General features: G+C 41.7%; 1 long non-coding RNA gene across 22 annotated transcripts in view; it reads left to right on the forward strand.

The window, feature by feature from the left end:
* Positions 1 to 15627, forward strand: part of LOC131484962 (uncharacterized) — a 106391-nt gene that overhangs the window by 31524 nt on the left and 59240 nt on the right. For 10 of the 22 annotated variants that reach the window (XR_009248527.1, XR_009248530.1, XR_009248526.1 and 7 more), the window contains one exon: positions 1747 to 1975. This is a non-coding gene — a long non-coding RNA (uncharacterized LOC131484962). Of the gene's footprint in view, positions 1 to 1746; positions 1976 to 3332; positions 3529 to 5083; positions 6778 to 12283; positions 12395 to 15627 lie in introns of those variants that run through there. The other 12 variants (XR_009248536.1, XR_009248533.1, XR_009248540.1 and 9 more) reach the window with 4 other exon arrangements.

Consider the following 15627-nt stretch of genomic DNA (forward strand, 5'->3'; position numbering starts at 1 on the left):
ATCTGAAGCAGGCTCCAGGCTCCAAGCTGTCAGCACAGAGCTCAAACCCATGAACTGCGAGATCATGACCTGAGCTGAAGTCAGATGCCTAACTGACTGAGCCACCCAGGCGCCCCTCACTAAGTATGTTTTAATGTTTCTTTGTATATTAAAGATTGAATATCTTTTCAAATGTATTTTTGACGTTTATATTTTTTGAGTCATTGATCCATGTCCTTTGCACATTTTTCCAGTATTATTTTCTTAATAATTCGTAAGAGCTAAAGTGTTGACCATTATATATGGTGCAGAATTGTCCCCAGTTTGTCATTTGTCTTTTGACTGTGTTTATGCAGTTTTTTGTTGTTGTTGGGAAATTCTGCATTTTTAGGTGGTCAAAATAATCTTTTCTTATAGTTTTTCCTACTGCTAGGCCAATATTTAGAAAAGGCATGCTTCCCTACCTGAAAATTATAAAAATAGTTATTCATTCTCTTTGAATACTTGGGGTGTGTGTGTGCGCGCGCGTGTGCATGTGTGTGTGTGTGTGTGTGTGTGTGTGTGTGTGTGTTTAAACTTAATCTTTAAGTATTTGATCCATCTGGAATTTATTTTGATATGAAGATAGCAGTAGATATCTGGCTCTATTTCTTTTCAGTTGTGTACTGTCCCAAACCTGTTTATTAAAAAAGAAAGAGCAGCAGCCTTTAATCTTTAATCTTCCTTCCCCTAATTTGAAAGTAAGATATCCTAGAGATAGCAAATCTCCATTTCAGAGAATGAATTTCATGTTTGGACTCAGTAGTCATTCAGTTGCTAAGCTGTGGGATGAATATGCTGTGTAAAGCAGTTTGGGATCAGAACTCACAGCTTGACTCTAAGTGATGAGACTGCTGCATTCACTAGTGTAGGCTTCTCTGCTGGCTCTTCTTTGGAGGCTCCTTCTAAATAGGTCCTACTTTGAGGACTGCTTTGAAGGGGCTATTGATAATTTGGAATGGTAAATTCTGTGTCTTTCAAAAAACAAATGAAGTAATTGTAGTGGATGTTTCCTCACTCCAGCCCAGAGTATTGGTAGTGTATTTATAGGGGGGTATTGAATGGTAATGAACCCATTGTCTTCTACCTGTGCCCTCAGGTAGAGCAGCTCTTTTTGGAACTCTTGTTCCATGGGGCGCCTGGGTGGCTCAGTCAGTTAAGCGTCTGACTTCAGGTCAGGTCATGATCTCACACTCCGTGAGTTCGAGCCCCACATCGGGCTCTGTGCTGCCAGCTCAGAGCCCGGAGCCTGTTTCAGATTCTGTGTCTCCCTCTCTCTGACCCTCCCCCATTCATGCTCTGTCTCTCTCTGTCTCAAAAATAAATAAAGGTTAAAAAATTAAAACAAAAAACAAAAAACTCTTGTTCCATCTAGTTTCTTGCCTCTGACTCAAGATGGAGGGAGAGTGGGTCTTATATAACAGAGTGTTCACATATCCCATGGCAGCTGTCATCTGCTAAAGATGATGAAGAAGGGTAGCTAATTCTTACAGGGCATATGTTATGTGCCAGCAGCTGTTCCAAGCACTTTACATATATAAAGTTTTTATGAGATAGGTGTTCTGTACTGGGTAGAATAGTGTCTTCCCAACAATTCATGTCCACCCAGAACCTATAAATGTGATCTTATTTGGAAGTAGGATCCTTGTAGATGTAATCAAGTTAAGATGAAGTCATAATGGATTAGGATGGGCCCTAATCTAGTGACTGGTGTTCTTATATGAAGAGGGAGACACAGAGAGAGAAGATGTCCGTATGAAGATGGAAGCAGAGATTGGAGTTGTGCTGCCACGAACCAAGGGATGGCAAGGATTACAGGCAACCACCAGAAGCTGGAAGAGACAAGGAAAGATTCTCCTCTGGAGCCTTCAGAGGGAGCATGACCCTGCTGAAACCTTGATTTTGGACTTCTAGCCTCCAGAACAATGAGAGAATAAATATCTTTTGTTTGAAGTCACCCAGTTTGTAGTGTTTGTTACAGCAGCCCTGAGAAACCAAACATGCTCTTTTATCATCTTCTTTTTCGAATAAGGAAACAGGCCCAGAGAGGTTAGATACTTTGAGATCTCTGTAGGCCACTGCTCTGCTGGCTGGGCACTTACTCTGAAGCTCCTCATGTTGCTGTTGTCAGCTCTGCACCACGACCTTTACACCTTTTGGTAGTGCTGGGGCTGAGGTGAAGGAATGGCTCCTCCTCTAACACAGCAGGCCACAGCCCTTCCCCATTCTTGCCTTCTTCATACCCTAAAGCAGAAACTCCTCTCAGGAGGCTTCTGACTATAGCCTGATCATTTCCGCAGGTTGCTTCCCAGCCCCACTCCTCCAGGTGATACCAGGCTTTTATTATTTTTTAATTAAAAAAAAAAAATTTAAATGTTTATTTTGAGAGAGCATGAGCAGGGGAGGGGGCAGAGAGAGAAGGAGACAGAGGATCTGAAGCAGACTCTGTGCTGTCAGCATGGAGCCCAACACAGGGCTCAAGCTCATGAACTATGAGATCATGACTTGAGCCGAAGTTGGACACTTAACCACTGAACCACCCAGGTGCCCCTGGGTTTCTATTTTTCATTTCCATGCAGTGTTAGAGAAATGTGGGTGACATTTGGGGGGAGTGTCATTCAGTTTCTAACAGTTTTTATGTTTCCCATTTCTGGCCTGCTATACTTCCTAGAACTCCTGTCAGTAGACGACTCAAGTCTTGGTGTGGTTTTTTGTTTTCGTTTTTGAGCTTCAGGATATCACACACAGCTCAGATGGCACATACCACAGTTCATGGCTGTGAGCAGAGAAGGAGCAGCATCATGGCCACATTGGCTCTGAGGGCCCTGGTCATCTGTTTTTGATAAACCAAACATACCACAGTTGCTCTGTCCTTTGCCAAAGTGAGTGGGGGATAAGGATGTTCTCTGGCCCAGCCCAGCTACCTAAACAGCTCCTTATTTGCCCATAGTCTCTTTTGCTGGCATCCCAGAAGGGATCTCCTTCCTCAGCATCTCATTGCTGGCTGCAGAATTTTGCCTATTTTCCAATTTGGACCTTTTGCTTTGGGTCCTGCTCTTACTCTTAACAACTCTCACTAGGCTGAGCTCCAGGAACTCAGGAACCATATTTGTTTTGTTTGCTGCTATATCCTAGGAATGAGGAAAAACCTGGTACTTACTAGCTCCTCAAGAAATGTATATTGAATGAAGAAATGAAACAATATTAAACACAAAATAAGTATAAGGAAAATCCAGCAAAATTCTGATTTTTACCATGATGACTAATTAGATCAATATAATTTGAAATATCTGTTTTTGTCTCTGCTTTTCCAGTTCTCTAAGCACATGCTATTGGATAATCCTGCCTGGATCAGTCCTTTCCTCACCTTGGACTTCACCTTCTTTTCCTCTTTATTCTATCTGCTAAAGTTGCCAGCCAGCCTCTTTCACCCCAGAGGGGGATCCGGCTCCTGAAATCCCAGCCTATGCTAGTGCCTCATGCTTCCTGGGGGCTTGCCAAGAAAGTCAAGTAAGTAGAACATGCACGTTGCTAAAGAGTACCTCAGAGAACTCCCATACTGAATTGTGATTTATAGGCAGCATAGTACATTGTGCCAAGTAATTACACTTAGGCCTTTTTTAGTTGTAATAATCTGCTTCTGTGATGCTGTATGTGGAAAGCCCAGAAGTGTCTCTGTGGTCCTCGTTTCTGGATCACTAAGAAGTCAAGACACAATCCCACTCTGCCACCTGTATTAATCTGACTGTTGAAACCATTCAGAGAAGCAAGGTATGTTTCTGGAAGTAGAGCCCAGGCCTCCTATAGGCTATTCTAAGGCTGTAACCGTGATCAAATCTGTTGCTGCTTCATTTAAAAGAACTTAGAATAGTGTTGGAAACATCATAGGATTAAAGCACCACTGTAGCTTCTTGGCTAAGGAAGTGTTGTATGGTGGCCAGAGAAGATGTGGTAGCAAAGGCTCCCAAGTTCTTTTCTGGACCTGTTGATTTGAGGTGAGACATTTGACAATCGGAGATGATGTCCTTTAGCTCTCATGGTTTCTCATCTTCAGCACAGAGTGATGTGGGTGGGCCATGCTTGTAGAGAGAGAGGCTGACATTGTGATCAAGAAAAGCTCATCATTAGGTGTCCTGCCTTTCATTTGAATTTCTAGTTCTATTTTTATTTTATTATTATTATTTTTAGTTTTTAAAGATTTTTGTTATTTTAAGTAATCTCTGTACCCAATGTGGGGCTTGAACTCACAACCCCGAGATCAAGAGTCGCACTCTCCACCAACTGAGCCTGTCAAGCACCTCTGTAACTCTTTTTTTTTAAATGTAGAAATCCTACACGTACAGAATTAATATAGGAACCCAGCAACATCCACATTTTACTTGAATTCATTTAATCAGAATTGCTTTCCTTTTAATAGTGTGATTAGATCAGTTCTAAGGGGTGGAAACTGATAAGGCTTAGGAAAAGAAGGCTAGGTTTGTGTGGGGCACACACCTTGGCCTTGGACAGCTAGAGAATAACATTAGGGCACCAGGTACATGATGAACTAGATGGGAGAGAACAAACTCTTTATCCCTGGAGAGCCAGGCATGTGTTAGACGCTTTTCATATGTTTTCTTTTTTTTTTCTTCTTTTTCTTTTTCATATGTTTTCTTACCTAATTATCATAATGGAAACCAATGAAGTATCATCTTCATTTTTTCACATGGGCAAGCTGATAGTCAAAGAAGTTATGTAACTTGCACAATGTCAGACAGCTAATAAAAGGCTGAGCTAGGATTTACTTCTCCTCAGGTCTGTCCAGTTCCAAAGCCCATGCTGTTTTCACAGAGCTTGTCTGTCTCTGACAAGATTTAAGGAAAGAGGTTAGGGAAGGCAGAGAAGATGGGAGAGATGCCATCTTTTTCTGCCTCACAGTTTTACTTGTTGAGACGTGTTTAGCCAGAGCATCTTGTTTATAGAATGCTAGGTTCTATATATAGAGATGCTGCAACAACATATGTGGGAAAGATACCAATTGGCTCTAGGGGAGGATTTTTAAAAAGTCTTTGTTCTTTACCTCTAGGTCTTCATTGCAGTGTAATCCACAAGTGTCAAAACACCACTGGTAACTCTGGTTTACTGCTTAAGAGGCACTTATCCTATTCTCCAGATAACATTTATTGATGTGACCCAAGGAGTAAGCTATGATGGGGGCAGAGGTGAGGGTGTGGTGTGCCCTTACTGTATGTACTGGAGCTGGTGGCACCTGTTATGTGACTATTACGGTGAATTATTACTGAGTAAACAAGAGGTGTCTCTCTTTTGCCTTTCTAAGGGAGACCAGATGGCAGTGGTTGCTGGCTTAGGTCCAGGGGAGCCTGGCCTCTGGGCTGGCAGAGGAGACAGCTTGAGTGTGTCAGGTGATGGAATAAGAAGAAACAAGGCTGGATTGTCAAGTGGTATAATTTCAGGGGCACCAAGAATGTGTCCTGCCCCTCTGAGACTTACTTCAGCTCTTTGCTAGTGCTTGGAATTCAGCAAGTGAAATTTATTTCCCTTAATTTAAGTCTTCGAGACCCTATTAAAAACGAAGATATGAAGAATTTAGGCATGATGTTGTCTGGAGAATAGCTGACAGGCAGAATGTAACAAGGAGTGTGATGGTCTGTGGTTTGCTGTGATGTCCTCAGACAAGACTGGCATAGATCTTAGGAAGTAGGAGGCAGCTTCCCAGAAGTGATGTAAAATGGTGGCGCAAAAGAGGCTGCTGATGACAACATGGGCAGGGCACTTCCTCAGAGGCTGCTGGTCGCAGACAACTTCTGGTCTTGATTTCCCAATATGTTGTGCTGAGATAGGGCTTTACCAGAAAGCAAAATAAGCCACATAAAAAGGAATGACAAAGCATTTGGGGTGTCCATGCAAAGGTGCAGTTCCCCCTTGTCCACTAACTTTGGTGGAGCCAGAATAACTAATCCAGAGGCTGCCAGCATAGAGCCTTGATTCAGATCTACAGCTTTTTTGGCTTGAATTCCTCCAAAGAGAGCTTTTCTAGTTGACTGTTCATCATCTTTCTTCTAGCACTGCTCTCAAACTGCCTTAGTAATCTAATTCTCACATCTTTTCTCCCCCAGGGAGTCTTCGACAGAAGCAACTTAAATCTTCATGCCTTTCCCAGCTCCTCACAGTTGGGTTCATAGGATGCCCTTTACCCACTTGCTTCAACTTCTACTCTATCCATGTTCCTACCCTAAGTGTAGAGCATTTTGTTTTGGATCAGACTTTTGGCTTCATTCAGGCCTCTGGGGTCCTTCCAACACATTTCCCAGAAGGCTATTCTAGGAATGGTCTCCACCCCTCACCTCCTGAAATTTGACAGGGTCTGGACCTCTCTTCTTTGTGAAATTAGTGCAACTCTGTGGAAGTGTCTGGATATATCACACCCCTTCCTGTCTCCCCAACCACCACACCCATGCAGAAGATCTAGTGATGTAGCTAGGATCTGCTGATCACCAGGACTTTGTAGCCAGTGCCCCCAGCAGGGAGGGACTCCTGGATAGGTTTACTATACTGTGAACGACACCTATGTCCACTACTCTCTGCCTCTCTTCCATCTCACCTTTATTTTGTCTTTTCCCTAAGAAGACAAAGATCTGTCCAGTTGTCCTGCCTTGACCCCCTAGTCTTATCTTGGACTAGAACTCTGCTGTCAACCCCTCAACAGGGGCTGGGGCTTTTGCTTTCCAGCCTCTCTAAGGTCAGGTCACTTCTCTGATACTAGAGACTTTTCTTTTTTTTTTTTAAATGTTTATTTATTTTTGAGACAGAGAGAGACAGAGCATGAACGGGGGAGTGTCAGAGAGAGAGGGAGACACAGAATCTGAAGCAGGCTCCAGGCTCTGAGCAGTCAGCACAGAGCCCGACGCGGGGCTCGAACTCACGGACCGCGAGGTCGTGACCTGAGCCGAAGTCGGACGCTTAACCGACTGAGCCACCCAGGTGCCCCGAGACTTTTCTTGTATCTAGGCTTTGGTAGGTAGAGTCTTGCCCATGCACAGATCTCCCATTTGTTGACCACCCTGAACTTTGCCTACTGCTCTTTGGGCTAATTGGATGTCATGCTGGTCTGCTGAGCTGCACTTCTGGAACAAGCTTCTTAGCTTAGTCAGGCCCAGTCCTGAATTTCATGCAAGTTCTCCTACTGCCTCTGCCTCAAAAACAGCTTTTAATATGTATTTATAAAGCTTCAGGGGTGCCTGGGTGGCTCAGTTGGTTAAGCGGCCGACTTCAGCTCAGGTCATGATCTCACGGTCCGTGAGTTCGAGCCCCGCGTCGGGCTCTGTGCTGACCGCTCAGAGCCTGGAGCCTGTGTCGGATTCTGTGTCTCCCTCTCTCTCTCTGCCCCTCCCCTGTTCATGCTCTGTCTCTCTCTGTCTCAAAAATAAATAAATGTTAAAAAAAAAAAAAAAAGGCTTCAAAAGGGAAATAGAGAATATAACATTTTCCGAACTTATTTAACCAGAGAACCATTTTTTTGAAGGAATATTAAAATCTCACAGGATATGGTGTTTGGTGGAACACAGTTTTGGAAAGTATGAGGCTTTATACTAAAGGAATGGACATCAAATGGGAGGAATTCCAGGTGAAGGTAATGTGAACAGTCAGTGAAAAAACATTATTTGGGAGTAGTAAATCTCTCCTGGTGCTTTTCATTCAACAAATGCCCACTGAGCACCTACTGTTTACCAGTCTTTCTGATGGAATCACATCATGTATTTGACTACTTAACTGTGTGTCTGCATAAAGACAGCTCTGATCTGGAGCGGAGCTCTAAGGTGGGGAAGAGTAAGGATTCTACATTCTTTCTCCTTGTTCGGAGAACAAGTTCGGATGTTCGGATCTTTTTCCTTTTTCCTTCAGATACAGGAAGTAGTGAATGGGGTGATACCATCATCAGCTTCTAAATCCAAGGAAGGAGGCTTCTCTAAGGCTTTTTTCCGCAGGTTTGAGGTCTTCAAGGATTTTTCTAGCACTCCTGAACACCCCTTTGCTCCCACTCTGGCAATATTCATCTTAGCGTCAGTCTCAAGTCTCACTGCTAGTTTAGGACTTCGACTTCACATATAAGATCAGTGCCAAGTGGGATAGAATGATTATGACATTGTAAATTTTCTGCTTTTCCTGTGAAATCCCTCTATAGCTCATAGGCATGCCAGACTGTTTTTTTTCCCCCAATCCTTATCTCCCCACTGGAGATAAACCCATGCACTGTGGGCAGGGCAGTATTTCAGGTGGAGAGCATTTAAATCTGGCAGGTAGGTGACCAGGTGCCAGGACCTCCAGCCTGCAGAGCTGGTAACCAAAGAGGAAGCTAGCCACTTCCTCTGTATGCTATTGTCAATCAGGACAACCAGGAAAAGACCGCTTGAAACAGAAATCTCCAACTAAGACTCCTGATTAAAAAAATTTCTTTGAGACCCTGATGTATGTGTCTTTACTGTCATGAGTGAGATCTCTGACCAAACTTAACTCGGTTGGATGAGCTAATCATGAAACAAACTGTACACAAAGGCTTAGCTTTGATCCTGCCCTTAGGTATGATGTTCTTTGAACATCCAACATAGCATCTTCCACCCACAAGCCCCACTCTGGAGGCCTTGGTCCATGGCTCTTGTCCATTCTGCCACTTCCTCTGAAATACTCTGGTTTTAACTGTGAAGATCAGGGAGTGGGCTCACAGCAAGGTTGAAAGAAGGCTTGAAATGGGCCTTTAGAGGTGTTCTGTAGAGCCAGTTATTTGGTCCATCTGTAGGTATTTATAAGTATTGGCACATGACTATTTACAGACATGATAACCATAACTTCCTATAACTGCAAAGGCTTATTTTCTCCTACAGGCTTCCTACATGAAGACATTTCCTAAGAATCTATCCTTAGCCCCCTCTCCTCTCCCTTTATATACTATCCCTGGGTGATGTCACCTGTGCTTATGGTTTTAGCTACCACTGATATGTTAAAAACTCTTAAATCTCTCTTCTGAGTTCCTGACTCGTGATGACCAAACACAGTTGCCATCATAACCTGGTTCTTAGGTATTTTATTATCGTTTTGTTTTTTTGTTTTTGTTTTTTGAGAGAGAGAGCATGTGCAGGGGAAGGGGGGAAGGAGAGAGAGAATCTTAAGCAGGCTCCACACCCAGCATGAGCCTGACAAGGGCTCAATCTCACGACCTTTAGATCATGACCTGAGCTGAAATCAAGAGTTGGATGCATAACCAACTGAGCCACTCAGACTTCCCTTAGGTACTTTAAACTTAGCATGTCCCAAGCCAAATTATATTTTCATTATGCCATCCTCTTTCCCCATTCCCCTATTTCTTCCTATACCTATTCCTCCTTTGTTCTTGACTTAGAGCATCACCATCCATGGTCATTAGTAAGCTTACTTCTATATCACTATCTTCCACTATTTGTCCACCAGGAATTAAGGAAGCTCTGAGTATAATGGAAGATGTTTAGAATGTCCATCCTTCCCTCTGTCTTTCCTCTCATTCTCTCCCTCCCTTTCTCTCCTTCTCTTCCTCTTTTTCTTTCTTTCTTTCTTTCTTTCTTTCTTTCTTTCTTTCTTTCTTTCTTTCTTTCTTTCTTTCTCTTTCTTTCTTTCTTTCTTTCTTTCTTTCTTTCTTTCTTTCTTTCTCTCTTTCTCTCTTTCTCTCTTTCTCTCTTTCTTTTTTTCTTTCTTTCTTTCTTTCTTTCTTTCTTTCTTTCTTTCTTTCTTTCTTTCTTTCTTTCTTGTTGGAGTTCTTGTCTACAAGGCATCTATAGCTGAATTCAACAGAGAAGTTAACAAATAGAAAAAAAACCCACAAAGGTTACACTGAGGTTCAGATTCTAAGTAAATGGACATTTTGGAAAGGAATCATCTGAGAACTAAAACCTTAGGAGAAACTTTCATGGAAGAGGGGAGAGTTGACCAAGGACACCCTAAGTGGTGTAGGGACCAAAATACCCCTATGGGAACATGTGGAGTGAGGAAGGGATGGGGTATAATCTTTAGTTTACTACTTGTGCAAGCAGAGTAATTGGCTCCTCCCCCACTGATTTCTTCTGCAAATCAGCACTGAACCTCACTCACTTGGTTCTTTTTAAAAGCTTCTAAGGATTGAGTATCCTTATGTAACCCATTAGTTAGCAGGAGCTATCTTTTCCTTTAAAAATTTGGCTGAAAGTGCCATTCTACATCTGGAGTCTAGATGTAGGGTCTGATTCCTTTACCCAGATTCTTCAAATTCCTGGGAGCTCATGTATTGATGGTCATTTTAATTTTGAGCTCTTTCTTCCACCAAATTAGTTCAGATTATAGATGGTCTTACCATCTCAAGCATGCTGTACCTGTTTCCATCCATATTGACCCAGATGTAGAACTCAAATATCTCCCACCTAAAGCCTTTATGTGTGTAGCAGACTTTATATTGCAGCAAAGCAAGCAACTTGAATTCTAATATTGGCTGTCCCTGTCCCTTAAAGTCCTTTTTTGTCTACCTCTCCATTAGGGATTCACTACTATTCATATCACCCCTGTATATGGTTTTGATCCCTTAAAATCTTCTCTTTTTCTGTTGCCACTAAACATTCCAGATATTTCTTACTCTATTATGCAAAATAAATGAATTCTACTGTTTCTCCCAAACTCACATCTGTATGTCCAAAGCCCACTGAATGGCTCAGCTGAGTAAAAAGTTCATCTACTTCTTTAGCCACACAAAGTATCTGATGTGTTATTTTACATTATATCTCTCCTTTGAAAGCATTTCTTGTTTTAAATAGCATTTACTACTACTACTTTTTCTCCTCCTCCTCCCCCCCTTCCTTCCTTCCTTCCTTCCTTCCTTCCTTCCTTCCTTCCTTCCTTCCTTCCTTCCTTCCTTCTTCTTCTTCTTCTAGCTCTGTGCCCAATTTGGGGCTTGAACTCAGGACCCTGGGATTAGGAGTCACATGCTCTACTGACTGAGCCACCTAGGCACCCCAGCATTTACTTCTTATCTCAGAAATGGTTTTGTTTTCAAGGAACTGTGTAGGGCAGGTGAGAGGATGTTCCAGGCAAGGGCAACAATGTGTGTATAGGCAGCAGCCTACGTAAAACCTGTTGTGGGCGATGAAAAAAGTATTCCAACTGGAGACAAGAATTTTTCTTGGTGAGCAGAGCTCAAAGTAGATTAGGAAGTCCAGATCTAGGTTTTAGTGGGAAAGGATAGTGTTTAGGATAAATGTCTAACCATTTGGGCGGGGAAAAAAAAACCCTGTCACTTTCTAGCAAAATAAATTCTAGATAGATTAAAGGTGTTTTTTTTTTTTTTAAATGTTTATTTTTGAGAGAAAGAAAGAGTATGAGTGGGGGGAGGGGCAGAGAGAGGGGGAAACAGAATCTGAAGCAGACTCCAGGCTCTGAGCTGTCAGCACAGACCCTGACATGGGACTCGAACTGTGAATCCCCGAGATCATGACCTGAGCTGAAATCGGACGCTTAACCGACTGAGCCACCCAGGCACCCCAGTTAAAGGTTCTTAACAAAAACTAAAGTAACAAGTATAGCAGAAAAGAGTTATTTTATTTTATTTTTAATTTATTTTTAATGTTTCTATTTATTTTTGAGACAGAGACAGGGCGTGAGCTGGGGAGGGGCAGAGAGAGAGGGAGACACAGAATCTGAAGCAGGCTCCAGGCTCCAAGCTGTCAGCACAGAGCCCGACGCGGGGCTCGAACTCAACAGACTGTGAGATCATGACCTGAGCTGAAGTCAGACAACCAACTGAGCCACCCAGGCACCCCTTGAAAAGAGTTATTTTAGTGTGGCACCCAAGGCAGAAATGATAAAGGAAAAAGTGTGGGGTATTAGCTTAAAAAAAAAATTAAAACAAACACCATAAGCAAAATAAAAAGTAGTTGACAAACTGGTTAAAAAGAGTTTTCAACATATCTGTGTGCACAAAGCTCTTATAAATCAATAGGAAAAAAGTAAAAACAAAAAGGAAATGGACCAAAGTCATAGATGAATAAATGACTTGTAAAACCTTATAGAAAAAGGCTGTTTCACTTACAATATAGAAAATACAAATAGAAATGAGACCTCACTTTCCAGCTGTTAGATTGACACATATTAAAAAGAAAAAAAAATACTTATTACTGACTACAGTTTGGAACTCATGTAGTCTCTCTGAAGTTCAGTTTGGTAGTATGTATCGAATTTGAAGTACACACTCTTAAACTAGCAATTTGACTTCTAGGTATTTATCCCCATGGCAAGTGTACAGAGATATGTTTATGAGGATATTTGTCACTACAGAATTTATAAAGCAGTCAAAATGGCCATCAGAAGATTGGCCAAATAAACTGTGGTAAGTCCATACATACAATGATAAACTAAGTAAATACATACATATGCATATATATAATATATATATTTTTATGTTATATATAATATGTATTTATAATATATATAAACTATATGTTATATAATATATATTTACAATAAATATGTTATATATTAATATATAATGTATATATATAATATATATAAGTTGTATATATATATATATTTTATTTATTATTTTTTTTTTCTGAGAGAGAACATGAGCAGGAGAGACGGGCAGAAGGAGAGAAACAGAATCCAGACTCCCAAGCAGGCTCCACGCTCAGCACAACCCAGGGATCATCGCCTGAACCAAAATCACGAGTTGGATGCTCAACCAACTGAGCTACTGAGGCTCCCCAATATATAATTATTGACATAGAAAGGTGCCTACAGTGTATACAGGAAAAAATATGTAGCAAATGAACCTGTTTTGATTGAAATAAATACAGCTGTAGCTATGTGTATATATTTAAAAAATCATACAACACATTGTTAACAGAAATTTTCTGATTCAGAAAAAAAGCACTTAAAAAATAGGGGTACCTGGCTTTTTCAGTTGGTAGAGCGTGTGACTCTTGATCTGAGGGTTGTAAATTCAAACCCACATTGAGTGTAGAGATTACTTAAAAAATAAAATCTTAGGGGTGCCTGGGTGGCTCAGTTGGTTGAGTGTCCAACTTCAGCTCAGGTCATGATCTCACACTCTGTGAGTTCGAGCCCCACGTCGGGCTCTGTGCTGACAGCTCAGAGCCTGGAGCCCGCTTCAGATTCTGTGTCTCCCCCTCTCTCTGCCCCTCCCCTGCTTGCACTCTTTCTCTCAAAAATAAACATTTTTAAGAAATTTAAAATAATAAAATAAAATCTTAGAAAAAGGAAACAGATTCTGACTTGAGGTGGTGGGTTGGTTGAAACCAGACAGTTAGTTATATTATATCAAAGTGTGTGTCTACCCTTTGAAGTTGGAAAATTACTCGACATGACAAAAAGGGGGTAGCTGGAAAGGAGAACCACTCTTCTAGAAGGGGGAGACAAATTTGTTTCTTGGAATTGAATTTCAAGGGCCAATAGGAAGTATTCTGTAGGCCAAGAATTCCCATTTAGAGAAAAAGGTACTTCTAAAGCAGAGGTAATAAGTATGAGTGGGACTCTAGATTTGACCTTTTGAGATGTTTGGGTGAGGGTGGTATTGTGTTGGTTCTCCCTTTCTTGTTGGTAGTCTTAACAGACTCTGGAGAGGAGTGTGTGGTACTGGTGTCAACTGGAACCTGAGAGTAGAGCTTGGGAGGAGGTAGGAGTGAGCAGTAATCACCATAGTAAAACAGCAGCCACAACATTGTTTAGAGATCACTCTGCAATTTACAAAGGCCATTGTATAGTGACTTGGCTAACACAGTCTTGTATGCTATGCATTATTTTTTTTCTTCCTTTATGTGGACACTGAATCTCAGAGAGTAGAATTAGGACTCAAACCTCAGGTATTGAGGCCTCAGATTCCGTTTCTCATTCTCCACTTTCCATTTTAGAGATGAATTTTCCAAGGAGAAAAAGACTGGAGCAAAAGTGGCAGCCTAGAGCTAGGGATAGCCACAGTGAAGAGTTGGGAGGAAGAAGACAGCCAGGGAAGATACCATGCTACTCATGGTCATTGTCCTATCCTCTTGGCCCTTGTAGGTCCTGACATTCCTCTAAACCAGAGAATGTCGGGTGTTCTATTGAACTTAAGGGGAAAAAAGAAGTCCTGATCTTTTCAAATAGCTGGAGGTGTTTTGGATGTAAGGTTGGCCAATTTGGTTACAGCCAAGTTGGTGTGGTGACTTAGTAGTTTATTGAATTCTGGCTTCATTCTTTTGAAAGAAATATAGTAGAAGCATATTGACTTAGACCTATGAGGGAAGGTCTTGTCTGCTTTAATTATGTGGAAAAAAAATTTTTTTGTGAAGTCATTAAGTTTGTTTACTTTTGGAGTCACATGTTAATTCACTTATGTATATATGTACTAACTAGTAGAGATCCTAAGACGACGTGCTTTAATGAGTAGAAAATCAGAATTCTCTTAAGTTACTTCAGTTTTCCAACTGCTAATCATATTTATGCAATTAAATATTTTGCTAACCCCTCCCTGATAGCACAAACACAAAAAGAAGTTATCTCCTGTCAGAAATTCTGAACCAACAGGGTCTACTTTAGAGAGGTTCTTGGGTAATTGCTAGACTGGTATCTGCTAAGAATCCTGTAAGGTGTCTTTGCAGCCCTGTGCTTGGAGCATAGTGGGCAGTCAGACAGCTCTGGCTGAATGAGTGAGTGAGCAAGTCAAGGACTGAAGGAATCTTTATCCCTGAGGCATGTTGAACTGTGTAAAACAATCTTCCGACAGCTTGATACTATAGGTTGGCTTGGGTGGTTTTGGGACTAATCTTATCACATGGATTTTGTATTGGGGAGGGAGGAAACAGAGGTACCATGGGAAGTTTCTGCTCTTGAGCTGTTGACTCCACAGGGGAGGGATGTTTCTAAAATCAGTAGGCTGATCTCTTTCTAAAAAACATGAGGCTGCTGAGAAAGTCTCTGGAGCAAGTGATGAGGCCCATAGAGGTAGGAGATTTCCTATTGGCAACCTGGATCTTACCCAAAGAGGGCAGCTACTTTATAAGTCCTCTGTAGGAGGCTCTCTACTACCCTTCTTTACTGCTTACATTCTAAATCTGGAGTCTCTCTGGCTCATCGCTGACTTTTGCTTACCCAGCCTGGCCCTGCCCTCTGGCTGTATGCCATTGGCGATTTTTAGCCCTGCTGGAAATTACACCCTCTGCAAGGGTAAAGCAAACTGGGAGGTTCTGGCTCTGGCTCCATAGGGACTGGAGCCTGTCACCTGGCCCTGGCCTGTGCTTCCTGGCTACCTTTTTTACCCTTAGCACAGTCTTTTAAGCCCATAATTCTGCCTTGGTAAGGATTAAGGACTGGCTTCTACAGAGGGACTGTGTGGGCAGGAATGTCAGTGCTTTGGAAGAAGCTCCTAATACCCATCTCAGTGTCCTGCTTTAGGAGAATTATTGGTCTCATGTAGATAATCTAACAGTTATGTTGGGGGTGGCTGTGGATGTGAAGATTCTTCCGTATCACAAAAGAATTTACAACTGGGTTTCTTTAAGCATTGAACTTGCTTTTCAAAGTAAAATTTGATTTTCACACTGTAAGTAATGTGCAGTTATTTACATA

Source organism: Neofelis nebulosa, chromosome 9 (genome assembly GCF_028018385.1).
Source record: "Neofelis nebulosa isolate mNeoNeb1 chromosome 9, mNeoNeb1.pri, whole genome shotgun sequence".
In the NCBI taxonomy this organism is placed as follows: domain Eukaryota; kingdom Metazoa; phylum Chordata; class Mammalia; order Carnivora; family Felidae; genus Neofelis; species Neofelis nebulosa.